General features: G+C 41.5%; 1 protein-coding gene across 3 annotated transcripts in view; it reads right to left on the bottom strand.

Moving 5' to 3' along the window:
- CNOT6 (CCR4-NOT transcription complex subunit 6) overlaps positions 1 to 16440 on the bottom strand; it is an 84404-nt gene extending 67964 nt beyond the window's left edge. For all 3 annotated transcript variants that reach the window (XM_025293982.3, XM_006080749.4, XM_044948515.2), the window contains exon 1: positions 16020 to 16440. The gene's annotated coding sequence lies outside the window, so the exon portion shown is untranslated. The remainder of the gene's footprint in view (positions 1 to 16019) is intronic.
- Positions 16441 to 25758: the final 9318 nt, after the last annotated feature.

Here is a 25758-nt window from a genome sequence, read left to right as displayed (position 1 = left end):
ATGGCCTAGGTGAAAAAAAGTCCTATTTTACAAAAGAAAGACAATAAATGAAGTATGAAAAAATAAAAACAATATCATTTCATAATTCCCAATGAGCCTTTCTAAAACAAAGACTTATAAACTGAGTTAAAACCTTGGGATGAATCACTGGCACTGGCATAATGCTAAGGTAACACCACCACCCAGGTTGTTTTTTGATTATAAGGTAGAAAATGTTCAACAGAGGAATAAACTATTACCTCTTCATCAATCTTCTCAACACTAGTAAGGGGCAGAACCAGATACTGTGGGTCTTTTGATCTGACAGAATATGAAATACACCAATAATGTTTACCCTTTTCAGAACTAGAGGAACTGGCTGTGCTGTGCTGTGCTTAGTTACGTCTGACTCTTTGCAACCCCATGGACTGTTCCCCACCAGGCACCTCTGTCCATGGGGATTTCCAGGCAAGAATACTGGAGTGGGTTGCCATTTCCTCCTCCAAGGGATCTTCCCAACCCAGGGATCGAACCCAGGTCTCCTGCAATGCAGGTGGATTCTTTACAGTCTCAGTCCCCAGGGAAGCCCAAGAACACTGGAGTAGACAGCCTATCCCTTGTCCAGGGGAACTTCTAACCCAGGAATCAAACTGGCGTCTCCTGCATTGCAGGTGGATTCTTGACCAGCAGAGCTACCAGGGAAGCCCAGAGCAACTGGCTAGATGACACCAAAGCAGCAACTGCAATGAAGGACTTTCTCCAGGATAACTGGTCTGCTACCTTCAACAAACTGGGGTCAGAACTATTATAGATTTGAAGAGAATGAAGAGATGTATATAATGAGATGTAATGAATGATCCACAAATCCACAACAAACAACATTCTGCAGACAGCTGGAGAAACAATACCTAGTTCATATTCTGAAATATTAATAAATTATTATGAGATTTTATTGCAGCAATGTATAAAAACTTGTTAAAAGACACTCTGAAGTTAAATAATTTAATTGTAATGGCCAGATTTTTTTTCCCAAGGGAAATAAGGTTGAGTCATAGCCAATTGTTTTTTAATTAGAGTATGATTGCTTTATAATGCATCAGTTTCTGCTGTACAGCAACATGAATCAGATGTAAGCATACATAGATCCCGTCCCTCTTGAGCCTCCATCGCAACCCCCAGACCCACTCCCTAGGTCATCACAGAACATGGAGCGTAGCTTCCTGTGCTCCACAGCAGCTCCCATCAGCACCTATTTCACACACGGCCGTGTATGTATGTGAGTGCTGCTCTCTCAACGTGTCCCACTATCTGCTTCCCCACATCCACAAGTCCCTTGCCTAGGTCTGTGTTTCTATTCCTGTCCTGCAAATACGTTCATCAGTACCATTTTTCTAGATTCCACATATATATACGTGTTAATATATATTTTTCTCTTTCTGATCTACTTCACTCTGTATGACATACTCTAGGTTCATCCATATCACTACAAAAGACCAATTTCAAAGTACAGCCAATCTTAACTGACAAGACAAAAAGGTAAGTTCTTTTCCTTTTCTTGTTTGTTACATTGTCTCCTCCATTCTTGGTGTTTTACTTCTTTCAGAAACACCAAGAAAAAGAGTGAGTGGGGCAGAGGAAAGGCAGGCAAGGGAAAAAAGGAGAAATAGACTCATTTCTCAAAAAAACACCCTTTTTTTATTGATCAGGCTCCTCAAAGAACTATAAGTTAGGGAACATACGAAAGGTCAAGTGCCACTAGCCTTGGTGCCCATTTACTTTTTCCAATCCAAATTTTCACTAGATGTTAACAAATCTTTTACTAAATCCAACTGATTTTTACCTCTTCAGGACTTCTAAACCTGTCTTTTCCATTTTTACAGCTATTAAAGTTAATTCACACCCTCATTTATCAGCTACAACTTTTAAACAACCTTCTCTATATCTTCCTGATTGATGCCTGCCCATGTAACTCTCCTGCTTAAAAATCTAACATGGCCCTTTCTGCCTACCTAGTTAGTTAAAACCCTAACATCAAAGTCCTTTAAGACCTGGATTTAGGGCACTATTTTCTCACTCATCTTCAGACACTTACACGTGCATCATTCTATCAAGTCCGAAGTTGATCAAAGCATACCTACTTCGAAGACAATCTTTCAATGATACATCCTAATCCTTTCACCAGACAACCTTCACTCGAAACTCCTACTCATCCCCTTCACAGCAACTCAAGTTAACATCAGAGCCCCTGTAAGCCCTTCCCAAGAAAGGCACAAATCCACTCCTCTTTCCTCTGCACACCACATGTTTACTCAGCATTTATCAGTCCAATTGTTATCTCCCAGCGTCCTGTGTCAGACCTAGCATGTTACACTAATAAAGTGGTCTAAACCTTCTTTCCTTCAAACTCAAAATCAGGTTTTCAAAGAAAACTAAAAATAGTAATAATAATAAAGGTAATTCAATACAACTGAATCATGCTTCCTTAAGAAAGCTTTCTTTACAGAATCATTCATTCAACAAATATTTACTAAGCACCTTCTGCTTCTGTTTCAAGCACTCTGTCAGGTGCTGGGGAAAAAGAATAAGCAAGAAGCATGTACATGATCTTGGATCTTAATCTACGGGGTGGGGGGAGGGGGTTGCAAACAAAAACCTTACAACAGTGTAATCACACTACAAACCTTTCTTTTTACAAACATTAATTTAGGACTCCTTCCCTATCCCTCACCAACACAGGAGTCTATAATTTCCTGCTTTGAGCTATTCTGAACCTTGAAGGTATTTCTTATGTTGCCTCTTTAACCCCACCTTAATTTTTTTTTACATCTCATTCACCTACTCTACTATAGGATCCTTGCACTTACATTTTAAATAGTTTTATATTTTCAGAGCCTGGCAAATAGTAGGTGCTCAGTGAATGTTGTTGTTTAGTTGCTAAGTCCTGTCCTATTCTTTTGCGATCCCATGGACTGTAGCCTGCCAGGTTCCTCTGTCCATGGGAACAGGCTACAGTCCTGGAGTAGGCTGCCATTTCCTTCTCCAGGAGACTTTCCAACCCAGGGATCAAACCCACATCTCCTAAATTGGCAAGAAGATTCTTTACCACTGAGCCACCAGGAAAGCCCAAACTTAAAGGTAAAAACTGTATAATCTTAGTGACATATGAGAGCAAACCTCAAACAGGCGGCAGTAATGACAAAACTGCTGGGTGCCTGTCTGCCACACTCTACACAGGGCATATAACAGCTAACACATTCTGAGCACTCACCAACTGGTTGCCCCTTCACATACATTATGTCCTTTAATCCTCACAACTCCTAGAAATAAATACTACTATTCTTCATACATAAAGAAAGGAAGGGTCAGAGAGTCACTTGCCTAGATCACAGGTACCAGTGGCACAACTGAGACTAACTCAAATCTGATCCAAAGTCTGGCTTTCAACCATTATGCAATTATTTCCTTGTATTATCTCAATTTAATTCTCATAGCAGCCCATGAAGTAGACACTACCCTCTTTTTACTTTTGATGAGGAAACTGAGGCTCTTACATTTAACTAACTTGCCCAAAGTCACACACGCTTGGTTAGTATTCAGATCAGATCAGTCGCTCAGTCGTGTCCAACTCTTTCCGACCCCATGAATCGCAGCACGCCAGGCCTCCCTGTCCATCACCAACTCCCGGAGTTCACTCAGACTCATGTCCATCGAGTCGGTGATGCCATCCAGCCATCTCATCCTCTGTCGTCCCCTTCTCCTCTTGCCCCCAATCCCTCCCAGCATCAGAGTCTTTTCCAATGAGTCAACTCTTCGCATGAGGTGGCCAAAGTACTGGAGTTTCAGCTTCAGCATCAGTCCTTCCAAAGAAATCCCAGGGCTGATCTCCTTCAGAATGGACTGGTTGGATCTCCTTGCAGTCCAAGGGACTCTCAAGTCTTCTCCAACACCACAGTTCAAAAGCATCAATTCTTTGGCACTCAGCTTTCTTCACAGTCCAACTCTCACATCCATACATGACCATGGGAAAAACCATAGCCTTGACTAGACGAACCTTTGTTGGCAAAGTAATGTCTCTGCTTTTGAATATGCTATCTAGGTTGGTCATAACTTTCCTTCCAAGGAGTAAGCGTCTTTTAATTTCGTGCCTGCAATCACCATCTGCAGTGATTTTGGAGCCCCCAAAAATAAAGTCTGACACTGTTTCCACTGTTTCCCCATCTATTTCCCATGAAGTGATGGGACCGGATGCCATGATCTTCATTTTCTGAATGTTGAGCTTTAAGCCAACTTTTTCACTCTCCTCTTTCACTTTCATCAAGAGGCTTTTGAGTTCCTCTTCACTTTCTGCCATAAGGGTGGTGTCATCTGCATATCTGAGGTTACTGATATTTCTCCTGGCAATCTTGATTCCAGTTTGTGTTTCTTCCAGTCCAGAGTTTCTCACGATGTACTCTGCATATAAGTTAAATAAACAGGGTGACAATATACAGCCTTGATGAACTCCTTTTCCTATTTGGAACCAGTCTGTTGTTCTATGTCCAGTTCTAACTATTGCTTCCTGACCTGCATACAAATTTCTCAAGAGGCAGATCAGGTGGTCTGGTATTCCCATCTCTTTCAGAATTTTCCACAGTTTCTTGTGATCCACACAGTCAAAGGCTTTGGCATAGTCAATAAAGCAGAAATAGATGCTTTTCTGGAACTCTCTTGCTTTTTCCATGATCCAGCAGATGTTGGCAATTTGATCTCTGGTTCCTCTGCCTTTTCTAAAACCAGCTTGAACATCAGGAAGTTCAGGGTTCACATACTGCTGAAGCCTGGCTTGGAGAATTTTGAGCATTACTTTACTAGCGTGTGAGATGAGTGCAATTGTGCGGTAGTTTGAGCATTCTTTGGCATTGCCTTTCTTTGGTTGGTGCAAAAGTAACCGCAGTTTTAGCACTGTTGAAATTTGCTGTTTGATATTGGAATACATTCTTAAATAAATGTGATTATGCTATACATCATTTTAATACATGTTTTTGCCTTTTTCCCCCAGCTCTTGACATTACTTTCTATGTATTTTATATTTATTTTCGATTATGGAAAAGATGTTAGACAAAAAGCAAATTTGAGCAATTTTCTTATTCAAGTTCAAATGGGTTGTAAAGCAGGGGAGACAACTCTCAACATCAAAAACACATTTGGCCTGGGGACCTGCTAATGAACATACAGTGCATTGGTGGTTCAAGAAGTTTTGCAAAGGAGACGAGAGCCTTGAAGATGAGGAGCATGGTGGGCAGCCATCAGAAGTTGACAGCAACCAACTGAAAGCCATCATCAAAGCTGATCCTCTTACAACTACACAAGAAGTTGCCGAAGACTTCAATTTCCAGCTTTCTACAGTCATTCAGCGTGTGATGCAATTGGAAAGGTGAAAAAGCTCGGTTAAGTGGGTCATGAGCTGACCAAAAATTAGAAAAAAAAAAAAAATCACTGTTTTGAAGTGTCATCTTCTCTTATTCTACACAACAATGAACCATTTCTCAATCAGATTGTAACATGCAACGAAACGTGGATTTTATACAACTGGCAACAGTGGTTGAACCAAAAAGCTCCAAAGCTTCTCCCAAAGCCAAACTTGGTGGTCTGCTGCCAGTCTGATCCACTACAGCTTTCTGAATCAGGGCAAAACCATTACCTCTGAGAAGTATGTTCAACAAATCAATGAGATGCACCAAAAACTGCAAGGCCTGCAGCCAGAACTGGTCAACAGAAAGGGCCCAATTCTCCATGACAAGGCCTGACTGCATATCTCACAGCCAATGCTTCAAAAGCTGAAGAATTAATTGGGCTACAAAGGCTTGCCTCATCTGCCATACTCACCTGTCCTCATAAACCAACTACCACTTCTTCAAGCATCTCAACTTTTTCCCCAGGAAAACACTTCCACAACCAGCAGGATGCAGAAAATGCTTTCTAAGAGTTTTTCAAAACCCAAAGCATGGATTTTTATACTACAGGAATAAACAAAACCTTTTTTTTCATTGGCAAAAATGTGTGGATTGTAATGGTTCCTATTTTGATTAATAAAGATTTGTGTTTCAGCCTAGTTATAATGATTCACAGTCTGAAACCGCAATTGTGTCTGCACCAACCTAATAGTAGAGCTAGGATTTGAAACTAGGACAATATAGTTGCAAGCTGTACACCAATGCCTCATACAACTCTAAAATTCTGTCACTGATGAAACCAAGATCTTCTGGGTTCATTCTTCAAATATTATGTTGATAAGACCATGAGTCCTTGAGTTGCCTTCTCAGATATATTATCTTTACAAACTACTCTTCACTCAGATTCTCTACTCCCAAACTCTGCCTAATACTTAAGACTGCTGCTGCTGCTAAGTTGCTTCAGTCATGTCCGACCCTGTGCGACCCCATAGATGGTAGCCCACTAGGCTCCCCCATCCCTGGGATTCTCCAGGCAAGAATACTGGAGTGGGTTGCCATTTCCTTCTCCAGTGCATGAAAGTGAAAAGTGAAAGTGAGGTTGCTCAGTCGTGTCTGACTCTTAGCAACCCCATGGACTACAGCCTACCGGGCTCCTCTGTCCATGCAATTTTCCAGGCAAGAGTACTGGAGTGGAGTGCCATTGCCTTCTCCAGCAGATCTCAAATGCTATCATCTCAGGATCCTTATACTCCAGTATCTCAAAGACCTTTTGTATGTGAGTTCTATCTATCAATATTTACTGTATTAGAAATAAGAACTAAGGAATTTAAAAGTGTATTTGTCGGGAGCCGCGTTAGGCATTACTGACAAAGTGGAGGCACGGCCCCAACCCCCTCTCCTTGTCCCACAGGCACGGTCCCGGGATGAAGGAGTTAGGTCTTGTGATTCTGACTTGTTTTTTCCTTTCTTCGGTTGAGTTGGCTGGAAAGAATGTTAAGGTGCTTATTGTTCTTAAAAGAAGCATGAGAAAGCACAAAGCCTTCTGCAGTTGTGCCCAGAAAATAATGTATACAGTAACTATTGACATTTGTTCAAGGATCTTTACAAAGAATGTTCCAGGATGAGCACGTAGGCTGCAGTTCGAGGCCATGGGATGGATTGTTAAGACCTGTTTGTGAGGGGAATGTTAATAGCAAAGGAAGTTTGCCGAGTTTAGGGTTTAGGAATAATTAAGAATAGTTAGAAGCTAAAAGTTTAAGGAATACTGTAGTGTTAGCATATTTTACTACAGCTTATACAATTAGGAATTTTAGAGATAGCTATAAGCCTTTTTAGGAGATAGTGAGCTTAAGACTAGGGGCAAGCAGGATTTAGAAAGATAAGAAATAAACTGAGGAATGTGGTATGCGGCCCAGACATAAGCATGAGTTACAATGTAATCAGGAACTCTGTTTGAAGGGCAACAATGAGACAATAATCTGGGTGAGGGGGAACTGAAAATGTCAAACCTCTGACCTAATGCTTTTGTCAACGTATAAAAGAAAACCTGAAGCTTGAAATAAACATGCAGTCCCGCACCTTGAGTCAGCTGCTGCTGCTGCTAAGTCACTTCAGTCGTGTCCGACTCTGTGCGACCCCATAGATGGCAGCCCACCAGGCTCCCCCGTCCCTGGGATACTCCAGGCAAGAACACTGGAGTGGGTTGGAGGCTGCATCATTTTCCGCCGACACCACTCATCTCTTCAGGCTGATTTCCTGGCTGCTGGAGCTAGACTCCGGCATGTATTAACTCACTAAATATAATAAACCTAGCACATGTTAACCACAGCATTTTAATGAAAAGTAACTACTTTCAAAAACAAAGCAACATTTTGCAAGAAGAGTGACACTGTCTTACATTTTTGAAAATCTTTAAAGTCTAACATACTCGAAGACAGCCTGTCTACTCTGAATTCAATTAATCAGATATCACACACATTTGTTGGTCTATGAAAAACTGCGCAGTATACTCATAAGAGGATGAGAATGAAAAAGGCAAAGAACATTGCAGTGGTATTTCTAAAAAATTAAGGTTTCAGTAGCTACCTTCTCCTGTGTCCCAAAATCTGAATTCCTTAAATCCTTTTCTCACAGAGAATAAAAATAAATTTAAGGAGGGAATGGAAATCCACATCAGTATTCTTGCCTGGGAAATTCCATGGATAGAGAAGTTCGGCAGGCTACAGTCCATTGGGTTGCAAAGAGTCAGACATGACAGACCATCTAACACTTCTCACTTCTCATATTGTTTTAACTAAAACTTACAACCAGTAAAACCTCTGCAAAAAAGATTTTTAAATGATGATAAAATAATCCTCCAAATACAGAGTCAAACAGCAGATGTAGTAGTCTAATTTCTCAAAGGAGAAGACTGGCATACCCATCTGTATCTGCAGTGCCCAGTCAATAACCAACCGTGTATAAGAGTTTACTAGACTGCTATTAAGGGGTATTCCCTGGTGGCTCAGCAGTAAAGAATCTGCCTGCAATGCTGAAGATGTAGGTTTGATCCCTGGGTTGGGAAGATCCCCTGGAGAAGGAAATGGCAACCCACTACAGCATTCTTGCCTGGAAAATTCCATGGACAGAGGAGCCTGGGAGGCTACAATCCATGGGGTCTCAAGAGTCGGACACAACTTAGCAACTAAACCACCAACCACCACAACAGACTGCTGATAAAATGCAGTTCTAACCATGTGCCTGTGCCTAATAACATGATTGAATATAAAATACAGAGAGAAGTGAGAGTGTACTGCAACACCACAGGAAACTACCAATTTTGAAGGTCAAAAATGGTCAAATACTATCAAATTCAACTCAATAAATCAATTCAAAATATAACTACAAAGGTACACTAAATACAGATCATCCACAAATTTCAATTTAAAATACAAATACTTCTCAGTGTAGAAATCTTAATTTCTATATTTTAAGTCAAATATGAAGTACAGAGCAAAAGAATATATTAAGACAATCATGATTTATGATCTAATCAACAAAGCTGAATGCCAACTAATATGAGGGGTGCTGAGTCAAAATTTGTGTGGTGAAACATCACTGAGATCAAAAAGGTAAGGAGAGCCAACCACCAGTACTAAATCTAAATCTTTTCTCTTAGCATGAGACAAGCAACAACCAATCCAACAATGATGGCTGCCAACAGAAACCTTTTCATCTCTTATTTTTTGCCAGATTTTCAATCATCGAATTGCTCTTTCCTCTCTTACGATCACATTATTATAGCTACCCCCTTTTGTTGTCTTTTATTCACTAAGTCGCAACCAACTCTTTGTGACCCCATGGACTGCAGCACACCAGACTTCCCTATACTTCCCTATTTCCCAAAGTTTGCTCAAATTCATGTCCACTGACTCAGTGATGCTCTCTATCCATCTATTCTGCTGCCCTTTTCTCTTTTTGCCTTCAGTCTCTCCCAGCATCAGGCTCTTTTCCAATGAGTCCGCTCTTTGAATGAGGAGGCCAAAGCTCTAGCTGAAGATAGAGCTTCAGCTTCAGCATCAGTCCTTCTAGTGAATACTCAGGGTTCATTTCCTTTAGGACTGACTGGTTTGAACTGCTTGTGGTCCAAGGGACTCTCCAGCACCATAATTCGAAGGCATCAATTCTTCAGCACTCAGCCTTCTTTATGGTCCAACTCTCACATTCATACATGGCTACTGGAAAAACCAAAGCTTTAACTATATGGACTTTAGTTGGCAACATATTTTTGCTTTTTAAAATGCTGTCTAAGTTTGTCATAGTTTTCATTCCAAGGAGCAAGTATCTTTTAATTTCATGTCTGCAGTCACCATCCACAGTGATTCTGGAGCCCAAGAAAATAAAACCTGTCACTGCTTCCACTTTTTTCCCTTCTATTTGCCATGAAGTGATGGGACCAGATGCCAAGATCTTTGTTTATTGAATGCTGAGTGTTAAGCCAGCTTTCTCACTCTCTTCTTACCCTCATCAAGAGGCTCTATAGCCCTCTTCACTTTCTGCCATTAGAGTGGTATCATCCGTGTATCTGAGGTTGTTGATATTTCTCCCTGTAATCTTGATTCCAGCTTGGGATTCATCCAGCCTGGCATTTTGCATGATGTACTCTGCATATAAGTTAAATAAGCAGGGTGACAAATATACAGACTTGTCATACTCCTTTCCCAATTTGGAACCAGTCAGTTGTTCCATGTAAGGTTCTGTTGCTTTTTGACCTGCATACAGGTTTCTCAGGAGGCAGGTAAGGGGGTCTAGTATTCCCATCTCTTTCAGAATTTTCCACAGTTGCTGTGATCCACACAGTCAAAAGCTTTAGCACAGTCAATGAAGAAGAAGTAGATGTTTTTCTGGAATTCCCTTCCTTTCCCTATGATCCAACAAATGTCCGCAACTTGATATCTAGTTCCGCTGCCTTTTCTAAATCCAGCTTGTCCATCTGGAAGTTCCTGCTTGAAGGATATAGAGCAACATCTTACTAGCATTGTGAAATGAGCTCAATTGTACAGTAGTCTGAACATTCTTTGGCACTGTCCTTCTTTGGGATTGGAATGAAAACTGACCTCTTCCAGGCCCATGAGCACTGCTGAGTTTTCCAAATTAGCTGGCTTATTGAGTGCAGCACTTTCACAGCATCTTTTAGGATTTGAAATAGCTCATCTGGAATTCCATCACCTCCACTAACCTTGTTTGTAGTAATGCTTCCTAAGGCCCACTTGATTTCAGACTCCAGGATGTCAGGCTCTACGTGAGTGACCACACCACATCTCATTGCAATTTTGGCCTTTTGAGACATTCAACATTTATTCTAGCTGTTAAGTCATACATACAATCATTTTGGGAAGTTCTAGTATACTAGAAATCAATTTTGACCCTCTAGTCCTTTTTCCCCCTGAAAACTAAGACAGAAAATTATTCACAAAATGCTGACCACATAAATCATGAAGGCTTTAACAATTCTAGAGTATTTCTCTTATAAGGACTTAAGTGAAGTCCTAAGGACTTTGTGACCCCAGTTTCTTGACCCTCTTCATCAAGCCTTCACATTTTTACTACGTCTCCTGAAAAAGTATGTCACACACACAATCTCCCCACCCCATCCACCTAAACTCTCAATGAATCCCTATTATATACAAACTTACATCCTAACACTTTAAGAGCCTAAGACCATTCACAGACTATTTCTGGCAACTCCTCCTGTCCCTTACATCTTTGCAACCTGTTTCACAGTCCAAGTTGTATGTAACTTGTCTTTGCACATGCTCTTTCTTCCCACTGAAATGCCCCCACTCAGTCTAACAAACCTCTATTCAACTTTCAAAATTCAGCCCAAAGACCTCTGAGATGAATTCCCCCGTTTCCAAAGCAGAATTAGATGCTCCTTCTTTGGCGGTGGTGATTTAGTTGCTAAGTCATGTCCAGCTCTTGCGACCCCATGGACTGCGGCTGGCCAGGTTCCTCTGTCCATGAAATTCTCCATGTAAGAATACTGGAGTGGGTAGCCATTCCCTTCTCCAGGGGAATCTTCCCAACCCAGGGACTGAACCCAGGTCTCCTGCATTTCAGGCAGATTCTTTACCATCTGAGCCACCAGGGAAGCCTCTGCTCCTTCTTTAGCATCCCCCAAATACTTTGTGTATTCCTCATGTAACCTGATGAGCGCTTTATTGGTTCATTTGTTTTTCTCTCTGCACAATTATAAGCCCACTTGAAATAAAAGAGCATAAGCCCTACTACTGTTGTTGTTGTTCAGTCGCTAAGTCTTGACTCTTTTTGACCCCATAAACTGCAGCACACCAGGCTCCTCCAGTCTCTACTATCTCCCAGAGTTGGCTCAAATTCATGTCCAGAGTCGGTGACACTTTCCAACCATCCCAATTACAGTAGCAAGTCTAAAATAGCGTGTTTCAGGTATTTTTGGAACTGAGTTTTAGCACTACTTTAAAATGCTATGTTGAAGCGTAATTAGTTCTGCTGTATCCTTTATTTTGAAAATAATCTGTTCCAACGTGACTGATATATTAGAAAATTTGAGCATAACACAAAATTCCCATTTGCTTACATATGATTTTGTCTGAGAAAAACACTTGAAAAAGGTGGAAACCTGCCCCTGGCTGAACAGAGCTACATAGAAATTTACAAAATACACACACCTGAAAACATCTATCAGCTCCATCAGTTCAGTCTGTGTGTACACATATGCTGAGCCACACCCATCCACATTTGGTGTTATAACATTCCATTTGATTTCAGGTTACCCTCTTTCCATCACCTTACAATAACTCACAAGCAGCAACCCCTCTGATGCCCATTTCCACAAGCAAACCAGGTCTTTTTCAAGGTAAAGTGTCACATTTATCATGGTATTTGTTCAAGCTGCTGTGTCCAACTCTTTGCAACCCCATGGACTGCAGCACCCCAGGCTTCCCTGTCCTTCATTATCTCCAGGAGTTTGGTCAAACTCATGTCCATCGAGTCGGTGATGACATCCAACCATCTCCTCTGTCGTCCCCTTCTCCTCCTGCCCTCAATCTTTCCCAGCATCAGGGTCTTTTCACAATGAGTCAGCTCTTCACATCAGCTTCACATTGGAGCTTCAGCTTCAGCATCAGTCCTTCCCATCTATATTCAGAGTTGATTTCCTTTAGGAATGACTGGTTTGATCTCCTTGCTGTCCAAAGGACTCTGAAGAGTCTTCTCCAGCACCTGTGGTATTTATGTATTCCTTAATCATTTAGGATTAAAACTATGGTACCATTTTTATCAGGTTCCTTTTTAAAAAAATAAAGTCACTGACAATGTTCTGACTGTTGTGTCCCAGCACCATTTTTCCCAAAAGGCCTATAGTTTTTACTGCACAATTCTGCCTACCATGGTGACTTTTAGGAACCTATATGTTGCTCTGGGCTTTCCTGGTGGCTCAGAATCCACTTGCCAATGCAGGAGACTTGGATTCAAACCCTGGGTTGGGAAGATTCCCTGGAGAAAGGAATGCCAACCCACTCAGGTATTCTTGCTTGGGAAAATCCCATGGACAGAGGAACCTGGCAGGAACCCCAGTCCATGGGGTCTCAAGAGTCAGACACAACTTAGAAACTAAACCACCACCACCATACAGAAGGGAAAATTCTGTCCTCCACCCAATTTCACAAAATGTTTACAGTCCATATCCTCACAGACCATCAGGATAGCCATAACCTTTGAGCTTGGTGGCTCTCACTTCTGGTGAGCAAAGAGTTGATTTTTCCAGCTTAACTACTACAATCTGCCTCAGCCTAACTGAGAAGACAAGTTCTGAAAGCCTGAATGCCTACCTACAGTACCACTATATGGGTTTCATTGTTTTCATGGCTCTTCATCTTCAAAACATTTTAAATTACCCTGTTATTACAGAGCAACTGAACCGAGTCCTCAAGCCCACTACAAAAGGGATCACAGAAACAAAATACTCTATATATCCAAGTTTAAAACAGATTCAGATTCACTAACTTCACACTATCTCAAATGTGACTTTCTTATATGTAAGGCCTCCACTTAGTTATCCACACTGATGCCTAAATGATCTCTAAATCACATTGCTCCCCTCTGAAAAATATTTTGCTCTTTCCTTTCCTATAGGATAAAGATATAAACCTCACTTTTAGCTTAATAAGCATGGTTCTTCAAAATCTAAGATGGACATACCTTTGCAGGCTCATCTCATCACTCTCCTTTTCAGTAACATGTCACCACTGGCCTTACCCCAACATTTGGCGCTTCAGTGCACCCAGAGTTCCTTATGTTTGAAAAGACCCGTCTTCCCAGTTTGACAAAACTAATTCCATGTTATTTTCTGTAAACTGCTCCCACACCTTCTACAAATTTAATCATTCTCTCCTGTTCTCCCACAGCTCTGTACACCTACTAAGACTACAGCAACAAGAAGACAGCAACTATTATTCACTTTTTAATTCTCAGGGCCCAACACTATGTCCAGCATATACTATTCCTTGCACATTAGTAACCAAGAAAATTAAAATGGATGAGGGAGAGGTAAAGCCCAGAGAAGGGTAAGATTAAGGCAGCCTAAATGAGCCTCCACCTTATATGCAAATAAACACTTTAAAAGCAGTTTTTCAACCAGTGCACCTTAAGTTTGAGAAAGTTACAAGGGTGCTAAAGAGTCTTCATGCTTTATGACCCAAAAGCTACAAGTTGTGAGCAGCCTTAACCATTTATTCCAGTATGCCTTTCACATTACCCCTTTCTGCTGCACTACAACATGAAAAAGGTTTATGCTTTAAAGAACATTAAAAAAAGGCTAATGTGGACACAGTGGAATGCCTAAGCATTAACCAAAATACATTATTTATAAACCACAAGTACAGAAGCAAATGCCAATATCTGTAGTCAGGACTAAGTTCTATAACCAAATTCGTGTCTATTCAAGAGTCTGAAAAGTTCTACTTTGCCACCAAGGTCTAAGAAAACTGAAAATCCGTACAAACAAGCATTCAGAAGAGCTTCTTCATCTATTAACACATTACCACTGATGAAGACACTTCTGAAACTATGCAAAATCTTCTTAGCTTCACAAGAAACGTTGTCTTTTGTCACATCCTCCCTTTTTGACCATTTCATTAAGTATCTTTTTCACCTACTGAAACTGATCAGACTCAACTACCTCAAATAACTTCCATTTATTAAAACACACTCTGCCCTCCCCAAAGAACTAATCTTTGGCAAGTACATCACTCTCATGTGCTCTCACACTTACACAAAACCTAATCCTTTCCCTCTTAACTGTAATATCTTGGGCAAGTCGCTTTAACCTAAGTTTGTTTCCTCATTAGTAGCTATTCAAAAGAATTTTTGTTTAAAGCAAGTCGACTGGACCAGATCACTGGTCTAAAAATATTAAGCAATTTTTATTCTAAAAGTCATCATATTCTAAAGACTGTAATAATTACTCAGATAGCAATTACAAAACAAGCCTTCAAACCCTTTTGATCAATGGACATAGCTCCTACAGCCTACAAAACTGTTTTGGGATGATAAACTCTAGTGTATTCAGAAAAACACAAAGTGTAATTATATGCCATTTTATTTTTCACTTGTTCATATTCACTCTCTTCCTCCCCAAAATTAAAATCCCCAGATACAAAGAGGCAAGAAGATTCTGCACTACCACTAATGGGGCAATCCACCTGGAAAAAAGTATGTTAACTCATATTCAGAGATTATTTAAAAGTCAGTTTAGCACAATAACACATCCAAAAAGGACAAGCAAAATGACCATTCACAACGCGGTATTTTACAGTTAACAGTTCAAGAAACGATTACAGGTATTGCTTAGCAAGCTCTTCAAGAAAGGGATAGAAGGAGAAGAGTTAAAAGAAAAAAAGTTTCCGCAGAAAATAATTACTGGTAGTTAGAAAAAAGGAGGAAAGATAAAATTTGGGTTATTAAACATAAAAGCTTCAAGTAACTGTATCACTTGAGTCCTCAGCAATATCCTAATCTCTCCATCTGCCGCTAAGGGCTTCTTTAACCATGCCATTCCCATCCTCCCAATCCATTCCCCGCCCCCCCTCCAAAAATAATTGCCTAAAACTTAATTTTAAACACATTTGGGGCAAACAGTTTCCCGCTCTGCGGTAACTACGAAGTTCCATACTACACTTCGCGCAATCCCACACTGCCACTTCTCCAAAGTTGCCACCCATCCTGGCCGAGAGTCCCAGAAACCAACTCTCCTCCTGCGAGTGACCAGAGCCAGAGTCGAGAGCCAGGACATTCCCCCTAACCCCGGCGCCCCGCTGCGCGCCCCCACCCCCGCCGTCAATCAACACCCCTCAGCCCCGGACTCTGCTCGGGGGCGCGGTCCCGAAATCAGCGGGGTCGCGACAGATGCGCATCTAGGGACCCCTCAATAGCCGCCATCTCCTCCAAGCTGCAGGCCCGCCGCCCACAAAACTTAAGGTGCTCTCGCTCGAGTGCCCCGCGCTACGGTCCCCGGGACACGACTGAGAGCGGCCCGTGCGCCGCCAGTGCGAGGAGCAGCGCCCGGCTGGGCCTCGGGCCGGTCTCGCTCACCTCTTGGGGTGCGCCGCCTTCCTCCGCCGCTGCCGCCGCCTCCTCCCTGTGAGTGCAGCGCGGTCTGACCTGTGGAACCACCATACCAGTCCCGCCCGCAGCTGCAGCGCCGCCGTCGCCGCTCCTCTGCCGCCTTAGCCGCCGCTCTTTGTTCCCCCTCCGAGATCCACCGCGTCAGCCGCCCGCTTCAGCCTCCTCGACGGGCCGCCACTACGCCCTCTCGGCCTCTCGGCCTCCGGCCTCTCCCTTTTCGCTGCACCCACCGCTGCCTTGGCCTCCGCGCAGCCGACGCCGCCGCCACCGACGCCGCCGCCTCCTCCTCCTCCGCGTCCCCCTTGTTTTCATTGAAAGCAAACAAGCATCATGGCGGCGGCCGCCGTCCCCCTCCCCCAGCTCACCCCCTCTGCGGCGAGCTAGCGAGAGAGCGCCGCGACTGACGCTGCCGCTCCAACATCCCGGGCGCCCATTGGCCACCGCCGCAGGGCGCAACCACTCAGCATCCGGGGCGGTCGCTCTCCGCCCTCAGCTTCCGCAGGCCCCGCCCTTTCTCTTCCCTATCCCGGGCTCTGGGGCGCAGTGACCAGTGCCCGCCTCTCAGGGTCTGAGTTCTCTTCTTGCACTCTTCGCTTGTTACTGCCTGTTGTTTCTACTTCATCATCTTTTTGACGCTCCTACTCTTGCCAACTAACTCTTTTTTCTTCTTCTTCTTTTTTTGTCTCAGGCTGTTCATTTTTGTCCCTCTCTTTTCTTTTTTCCTTGATCTTCCTCCCTTTCATTTGGCCTGTCAGTTACTTGGAAACAGGACAGGCTTTCAGACTTTTCCAGCTTAGCCAGTATGTTGATCTCTCTAAAGACAAGACATTTAGTCGTGAATGATTCTTCTGGCCTCAGATATACAGAAAATAATAGTTAATGGCCCGTTTCAGTCCATAAATTGTCGTTCAGTCCAGTAAATTCAAGGATAATTCTGGTGGTGGGATCCTAGCCGGATGTAACTGTCCTGAGCTGTGTTCAAAGATAAAGATATTCTATTAAGGTGGTGGTTGAAAATGAGCAGAGAAAGGACTGAGCTGATAGATGATGTTTGCATGAAGGTGCATTAGTTAACTAGTGGTCAAGGTCCTGTGGTCCAACCAGGGCAGAGAGAAGAATCAGGCTCCAGCCTGCCAGGAGTAAGGTCACAGCATAGGGGCGAGAGGCTCGCCCTGCAGACTGTTAAAATCCAATAAAGATGAATGGAGCAACGGACTGGGTCAAAATTGGGAAAGGCGTAGGACAAGGCTGTGTATTGTCACCCTTCTTCTTTAACTTATTCGCAGAGTATATATCATGTGAAATGCTGGGCTGGATGACTCCCAAACTGGAATCAAGGTTGCTGGAGCTATATCAACAACCTCAGATATGCAAATGATACCCTTCTAATGGCACAAAGTGAAGAGGAACTAAAGAGCCTCTTGATGAGGGTGAAAGAATAGAGTGAAAAAGCTGGCTTAAAACTCAACCTTCAGTAAACGAAGATCATGGCGTCTGGTCCCATCACTTCATGGCAAACAGAAGGGGTAAAAGTGGCTGCAGGAACAGATTTTATTTTCTTGGACTTCGAAATCACTGTGGATGGTGACTGTAGCCATGAAATTAAAAGATACCTGCTCCTTGGAAGAAAAGCTATGACAAAACTAGAGAGCATATTAAAAGGCAGAGCCATCACTTTGCTGACAAAGATCCCTGTAGTCAAAGCTGTGGTTTTTTCCCAGTTGTGTACAGATGTGAGAGTTGGAACATAAAGAACGTTGAGCACTGAAAAATTGCTGCTTTCCAATTGTGCTGCTGGAGAAGACAGTTGAGAGTCCCTTGGACTGCAAGGAGATCAAACCAGTCAATCCTAAAAGGAAAGCAAGACTGAATATTCCTTGGAAGGACTGATGCTGAACCTCCAATACTTTGGCCACCTGATGTGAAGAGCCAACTCATGGAAAAGACCTTGATACTGGGGAAGATTAAAGGCATAAGGAGAAGGAGCATCACCAACTCGGTGGACATGAATTTGAGCAAACTCTGGGAGATAGTGAAGAACAGGGGAGCCTAGCGTGCTGCAGTTTATGGGGTCTCAAAGAGTCGGACATGACTTAGTGACTGACATCAAAAACAACAAATAATGGCTAGGAGTATGAGAGCCCAGTAAATCAATAGTTGGGAGTTTGGGCTTAATTGGGTGCTCAAGAAGGAAAACTGACCAACCTCTAGCCAGGGCATCAAAAAGGGGTCAAGATATCATTTACAAAAATTATATGACTCTGTATTATTTTACAGTCCCAGCAGCAATTTATCATGGATCCAGTTTCTCCACATCCTCACCATCATTTGTGTTATTACTGTATTTATTTCTGTAATTATGAATGGTATGTAGTTCTATTTGGTATGCAGTTTTATTTGGCATTTTCCTAATGATGTTGAATGTCTTTTCATGTGCTTATTTTCCATATGCATATCTTATTTCATAAAACATCTATGCATATTTTTTGCCTGTTTTAAAAGTTAGATTGTCTTTTTAAATCTTGAGTTTGAGATGTTCTTTGTAAATTCCACACACAAATCCTCTGTCAAATATGTGATTTGCAAATATTTCCTAGTCCGTAATTTGTCTTTTCATATTCATTAATGGGGTCAATTGCTGAGCAAAAGTTTTAGAATGTATAAGTTTCGATTAATCAAGTTTTCCTTTTATGAATCATACTTTTGGTTAGGAACTCTTTGCCTAATAGGTCTTGAATATTTTATCATATTTTTTTTAGAAGTTTTACATTTTACATACTTGTAAAAACTCACCATTTTGAGTTAAAATTTGTATAAAGTTGAAGGATTAGTTTAAGGTTTTTTGTTTTTGCTATAGGTACCTACTTAGCACCATTTACTGAAAACTCTCTCTCATTGGAATGATTTTTTTCCTTTGTTAAAAGTAGATGAACAAATTTGTATAGATCTATTTCTTCATTTTCTATCTGTTCCATTAATCTATATGACTATCCATCTGCTAATATGATATTATTAATATTATTGTAGCTAGTAGCAAAGACTTCACATTTAAAAGAATGATGACTCCCACTTTTCTTTTTTTGATTTGTTTTGGCTGTTTTAGGGCCTTTCCATCTAAAATTTTGAATAAGCCTTTCTATATTTATAAAAAGAGATCTTGTTGAGATTTCGTTGAGGATTGTGGTAAATCTGTGAATGAGTTTGAGAAGAATTAGCATCTTTGCTATGTTGAATCTTTCAAATCTTGAACAAGTTATGTCTCTTTATCAGCATTTCATAAATTTTACCACATTGATCTTGGGCATGTTGTGTTAGATTTATACCTGTTTCATTTCTTTGGAGCAATTCTATGTGGTATCTTTAGTTTTGGTTTCCACTTGAATGTCATCAGCATATAGAAATACATTTGCACAGTAACTTTGTATCCTGCCATCTTTCTGAACTCACTTATTAATTCTAGATGATTTTTATACATTCCTTGGTATTTACAACATAAACAAGCGTGCTGTCTGCAAGTAGAGAAAGTTTTATTTCTTTCTTTCCAATCTGGATATCTTCTATTTTTTTTTTTTTTTTTTGCATTTCCTTGTCTGAATGATGCTAAAGCTGAAACTCCAGTACCTTGGCCACCTCATGCGAAGAGTTGACTCATTGGAAAAGACTCTGATGCTGGGAGGGATTGGGGGCAGGAGGAGAAAGGGACAACAGGGGATGAGATGGCTGGATGGCATCACCGACTCGATGGACGTGAGTTTGAGTGAACTCCGGGAGTTGGTGATGGACAGGGAGGCCTGGCGTGCTGTGATTCCTGGGGCCGCAAAGAGTCACGACTGAGCAGCTGAACTGAACTGAACTGACTTGTGACAGTGTTTAGAAATTCCAGTATTATGTTGAGTAGGAGTGGTGAAAGCAGATATTGTTGCCTTCTTTTCTCAGTCTCATGGGGAAAGTCACACCATCAAGTATGATGTTCTCTATTGGCTTTGTAAATGTTCTTTATGAGATTAAGTCCCTTTTTATTCCATAGAATTTTTATCATGAATGATGAACTTGTTGAATTTAGTCAAATGTTTCTCCTGTGTAATTTGAAATGTTCATATGACCTTCACTCTTGGTTGTGAAATACGTAACCAACCTTTATAACTGGAAAGATAAACCCCACTTGGTTGTGGTATATCATCTTTTTATATGTTCTTTAATTTGCTAAATTTTTCTGAGGATTTTTGCATCTAAATTTATGAGGGATAATGGTCTGTGTTTTTCTTTGTTGTGCTATTTTTGTCTGATTTGGGGATCAGAATAGTATAGGCTCATAAAATTAGTTGGAAGGCGTCCTTCCTCTCTTATTTTCTGAAATAGATTAAAATCATTTATTAATTCTTTGAATGTTTGGTAAAATACTCCAGTGATGCCATCTGGGTTTGGAGATATTTTTTCCATCTTTTTACTTTGAAGCTACCTCTGTCATCATGTTTGAAGTGAATTTCTTTTTTTTTTTTTTCTTTTTTTTTTTTTAACTTTACAATATTGTATTGGTTCTTATAAAGAACATAGAGTTGAGTTATTAGTTTTTAATCCACTCTTCCACAGTTTGTGGAAAATTCTTAAAATATGGGAATACCAGACCGCCTGACCTGCCTCTTGAGAAATCTGTATGCAGGTCAGGAAGCAACAGTGAGAACTGGACATGGAATATGGAACAACAGACTGGTTCCAAATAGGAAAAGGAGGACTTCGCTGGTGGCTCAAACGGTAAAGCATCTTGCTTACAATGTGGGAGACCTAGGTTCGATCCCTGGGTCGGGAAGATCCTCTGGAGAAGGAAATGGCAACTCCAGTACTCCTGCCTGGAAAATCCCATGGACAAAGGAGCATGGTGGGCTACAGTCCACGCGGTCACAAAGAGTCAGACCCGACTGAGTGACTTCACTTTCACGTCAAGGCTGTATATTGTCACCCTGCTTATTTAACTTATATGCACAGTACAACATGAGAAACCCTGGGCTGGATGAAGCATAAGCTGGAATCAAGATTGCCAGGAGAAATATCAATAACCTCAGATATGCAGATGACACCACCCTTACGACAGAAAGTGGTGAAGAACTAAAGAGCCTCTTGATGAAAGTGAAAGAGGAGAGTGAAAATGTTGGCTTATAGCTTAACATTCAGAAAACTAAGGTCATGGCATCTGGTCCCATCACTTCATGGCAAACAGATGGGGAAACAGTGGAAACAGTGTCAGACTTTATTTTGGGGGGCTCCAAAATCACTGCAGATGGTGACTGCAGCCATGAAATTAAAAGATGCTTGCTCCTTGGAAGAAAAGTTATGACCAGCCTAGTTCAGTTCAGTTCAGTTCAGTCACTCAGTCGTGTCTGACTCTTTGCGACCCCATGAATCGCAGCACGCCAGGCCTCCCTGTCCATCACCAACTCCAGGAGTTCACTCAAACTCATGTCCATCGAGTTGGTGATGCCATCCAGCTGTCTCATCCTCTGTTGACCTCTTCTCCTCCTGCCCCCAATCCCTCCCAGCATCAGAGTCTTTTCCAATGAGTCAACTCTTTTTGACCTCCTGGACTGTAGCCTGCCAGGCTCCTCTGTCCATGGAATTTTCCAGGCAAGAATACTTGAGAAGATTGCCATTTCCTTCTCCAGGTAATCTTCCCAACCTAAGGATCAAACTCACATCTCTTGCATATCCTGCATTGGCAGGTGGGTTCTTTACCAGCTGAGCCACCAGGAAAGCACCCCCATTAAAGTTATACTGTCAATACATTAAATGTTATAGCACCTTTTGTCTTCATCCATAAAATATAATTAAACTCATGTGGTAATGGATAATCTATTGTGTTTACTTCTGTTTACTAATTGTATCATTCTTCTTTCTTTTCTGAAGGCCCAGTCTCTTCTGTCATGAGTTCCTTTCTTTCTAGTGAATTCCCTTTAGCCATTCTTTAAGAATAGATCTGCTGGCAATACATTCTCTTAGAAGTCCTTTATCTGAGAATTTTTTTATTGCCTTCTCTTTTATGAAGGATAGTTTCAACAGATTTACACTTCAGAGTTTACAGTTTTTCATTCAGCATTTGAAAAATGTTATGCCACTTGCTTCTGGCCCCATGGTTTCAGAAGAGAAATCAGAAATCCACTGTTATTTAAATTGCTGTTGCTTTGTAAATAGTACATTATTTCTCTCTAGCTTTTTCAGTTTTTTCCCTTTGTTTTTAGTTTGCTGCTGCTACTACTGCTAAGTCACTTCAGTCGTGTCCAACTCTGTGCGACCCCATAGACGGCAGCCCACCAGGCTCCCCTGTCCCTGGGATTCTCCAGGCAAGAACACTGGAGTAGGTTGCCATTTCCTTCTCCAATGCATGAAAGTGAAAAGTGAAAGTGAAGTCGCTCAGTCGTGTCTGACTCTTAGCAACCCCATGGACTGCAGCCTATTAGGCTCCTCCATCCATGGGATTGGGGTGCCATTGAATTGTGATGTGTCCTGATGTGGATTTATTCGTGTTTCTCATGTTTGGGATTCTCTCTGAATCTTGAAACTGTAGGTTTATGTCTTTTACCAAGGTTGGGAGATTTTCAACCATTATTTCTTTGATTATCTTTTTGGTCCCACACCTTCCTCTGCTCCTCTAACCCTAATTATATGGATCCTTTATTATAGACCCACAGGTCCCTGAGTCTCTGTTTATTATTTTTCAGTCTATTCTCTGTAGTTCAGATTGTCTTCAAGTTCAATGATTCTATCTTCTGTCGTCTCCAACCTACTGTTGTGTTTATTCAGTGAGGTTTTAAATTTTGGATGTTGTATTTTTCAATTCTACAGTTTTCATTTGATTCTTTTTTTACAAATGTTTTTCTTTGCTGAAACTTTTTTCATGTGTTTCCAGATAATTCGTAATTGATTGTTGAAGTGTTTTTATGCCAGTTCAGTTCAGTCACTCATTAGTGTCTGACTCTTGTGACCCCCATGGACTGTAGCACGGCAGGATTCCCTGTCCATCACCAAATCCGGGAGCTTGCGCAAACTCATGTCCATCAAGTTGGCGATGCTATCCAACCATCTCATCCTCTGTTGTCCTCTTCTCCTCCTGTCTTCTATCTTTCCCAGCATCAGGGTCTTTTCCAGTGAGTCAGCTCTTCACATCAGTGGCCAAAGTATTAGAGCTTCAGCTTCAGCATCAGTCGATCCAATGAATATTCAGGATTGATTTCCTTTAGGATGGGCTGGTTTGCTCTCCTTGCAGTCCAAAAGGCTCTCAAGAGTCTAACCCAACAACAGTGTTCAAAAGCATCAGTCCTTTGGTGTTCAACTTTTCTTTATGGTCCAACTCTCACATCCATACATAACTACTGGAAAAACCATAGTTTGACTATACAGACCTTTGTGGGTAATGTCTCTGCTTTTTAATATGCTGTCTAAGTTTGTCATAGCTTTTCTTCCAAGGAGTAAACGTCTTTTAATTTCATGGCTGCAGTCACCATCTGCAGTGATTTTGGAGCCCAAGAAAATGAAGTCTGTCACTGTTTCCATTGTTTCCCTATCTATTTTCCATGAAGTGGTGGGACCAGATTCCATGATCTTAGTTTTTTGAATGTTGAGTTTTAAGCCAGTTTTTTCACTCTCCTCTTTCACTTTCATCAAGAGGCTCTTTACTTCCTCTTCACTTTCTGCCATAAGGGTGGTGTCATCTGCATATCTGAGGTTATTGATATTTCTCCCTATAATCTTAATTCTAGCTTGTCCTTTATCCTGTTTGGCATTTCATATGATGTACTCTGCATGTAAGTTAAATAAGCAAGGTGACAATATACAGCCTTGATGTACTCCTTTCTCAATTTGGAACCAGTCCATTGTTCCATGTCCAGTTCTAACTGTTGCTTTTTGACCTGCATACAGATTTCTCAGGAGGCAGGTAAGGTGGTCTGGTATTCCCATCGCTTGGAGAATCTTCCACAGTTTGTTGTGATCCACACAGTCAAAGGCTTTGGTGTAGTCAATAAAGCAGAAGTAGATGTTTTCCTGGAACTCTCTTGCTTTATTGATGATCCAATGGATGTTGGCAATTTGATCTCTGGTTCCTCTGTCTTTTCTAAGTCCAGCTTGAACATCTGGAAGTTCATGGTTGAACTGTTGAAGCCTGGCTTGGACAATTTTGAGCATTACTATACTAGCGTGTGAGATGAGTGCATTGTGCAATATTTTGAACATTCTTTGACATTGCCTTTCTTTGGGATTGGAATGCAAACTGTCTTTTCCAGTTCTGTGGCCACTGCTGAGTTTTCCAAATTTGCTGGCATATTGAGTGCAGCACTTTCACAGGATCATCTTTTAGGATTTGAAATTGCTCAACTGGAATTGCATCACATGCACTAGCTTTGTTCATTGTGATGCTTCCTAAGGCCCATTTGACACTCCAGGATGTCTGGCTCTAGATGAGTGATCATGGTTATCCATCATAACCATCATGGTTAACTGGATCATTAAGATCTTTAGTGTGTAGTTTTTCTGTGTATTCTTGCCACCTTTTCTTAATATCTTCTGCTTCTGTTAGGTCCATACCATTTCCGTCCTTTATTGTGCCCATCTTTGCATGAAATACTCCCTTGGTATCTCTGATTTTCTTGAAGAGATCTCTGCTGCTGCTGCTGCTGCTGCTGCTGCTGCTGCTACTAAGTCGCTTCAGTCATTTCCTACTCTGTGCGGCCCCATAGACTGCAGCCCACCAGGCTCCCCCATTCCTGGGATTCTCCAGGCAAGAACACTGGAATGGGTTGCCATTTCCTTCTCCAATGCATGAAAGGGAAAAGTGAAAGTGAAGTCACTCAGTTGTGTCCAACTCTTAGTGACCCCATGTACTGCAGCCTACCAGGCTCCTCTGTCCATGGGATTTTCCAGGCAAGACTACTGGAGTGGGTTTCCATTGCCTTCTCCGGAAGAGATCTCTGGTCTTTCCCATTCTATTGTTTTCCTCTATTTCTTTGCACTAATCACTGAGGAAGGCTTTCTTATCGCTCCTTGCTATTCTTTGGAACTCTGCATTCAGATGGATATATCTTTCCTTTTCTTTGCTTTTTGCTTCTCTTCTTTTCTCAGCTATTTGTAAGGCCTCCTCAGACAACCATTTTTCCTTGTTGTATTTCTTCTTCTTGGGGATGGTTTTGTTCACTGCCTCCTGTACAGTGTTACAAATCTCTGTCCGTAGTTCTTCAGGCATTCTATTATATCTAATCCCTTGAATCTATTTGTCACTTCTATTGTATAATCATAAGGGATTTGGTTTAGGTCATACCTGAATGGCCTAGTGGTTTTCCCTACTTTCTTCAACTGAAGTCTGAATTTGGCAATAAGGAGTTCATGATCTGAGCCACAGTCTACTCTAGTCTTGTTTTTGCTGACTGTATAGATCTTCATATTCAACTGCAAAGAATATAATCAATCTGATTTCAGTATTGACCATCTGGGTTTTTATGCCAGCTGCTTTCAAATCATTGTCAGATAATTCCAACATCTGATTCATCTCCATATTGGCCTCACTTGACTATCTTTTCTCATTTGGATAGTGGTCTTCCTGCATCTTTGTATGACAAGTGATTTTCTATGGTACTCTTCCATTTTTATTATTTTCTGAGGGCACTCTCAGTCCCACTTAATCTTCAATGTTATCAGGCAGTCACCACGTTAGTCAGTGGTTTCT

Source organism: Bubalus bubalis, chromosome 9, assembly GCF_019923935.1.
Source record: "Bubalus bubalis isolate 160015118507 breed Murrah chromosome 9, NDDB_SH_1, whole genome shotgun sequence".
Classification (NCBI taxonomy): domain Eukaryota; kingdom Metazoa; phylum Chordata; class Mammalia; order Artiodactyla; family Bovidae; genus Bubalus; species Bubalus bubalis.
This window is presented reverse-complemented; position numbering and strand designations above follow the sequence as displayed.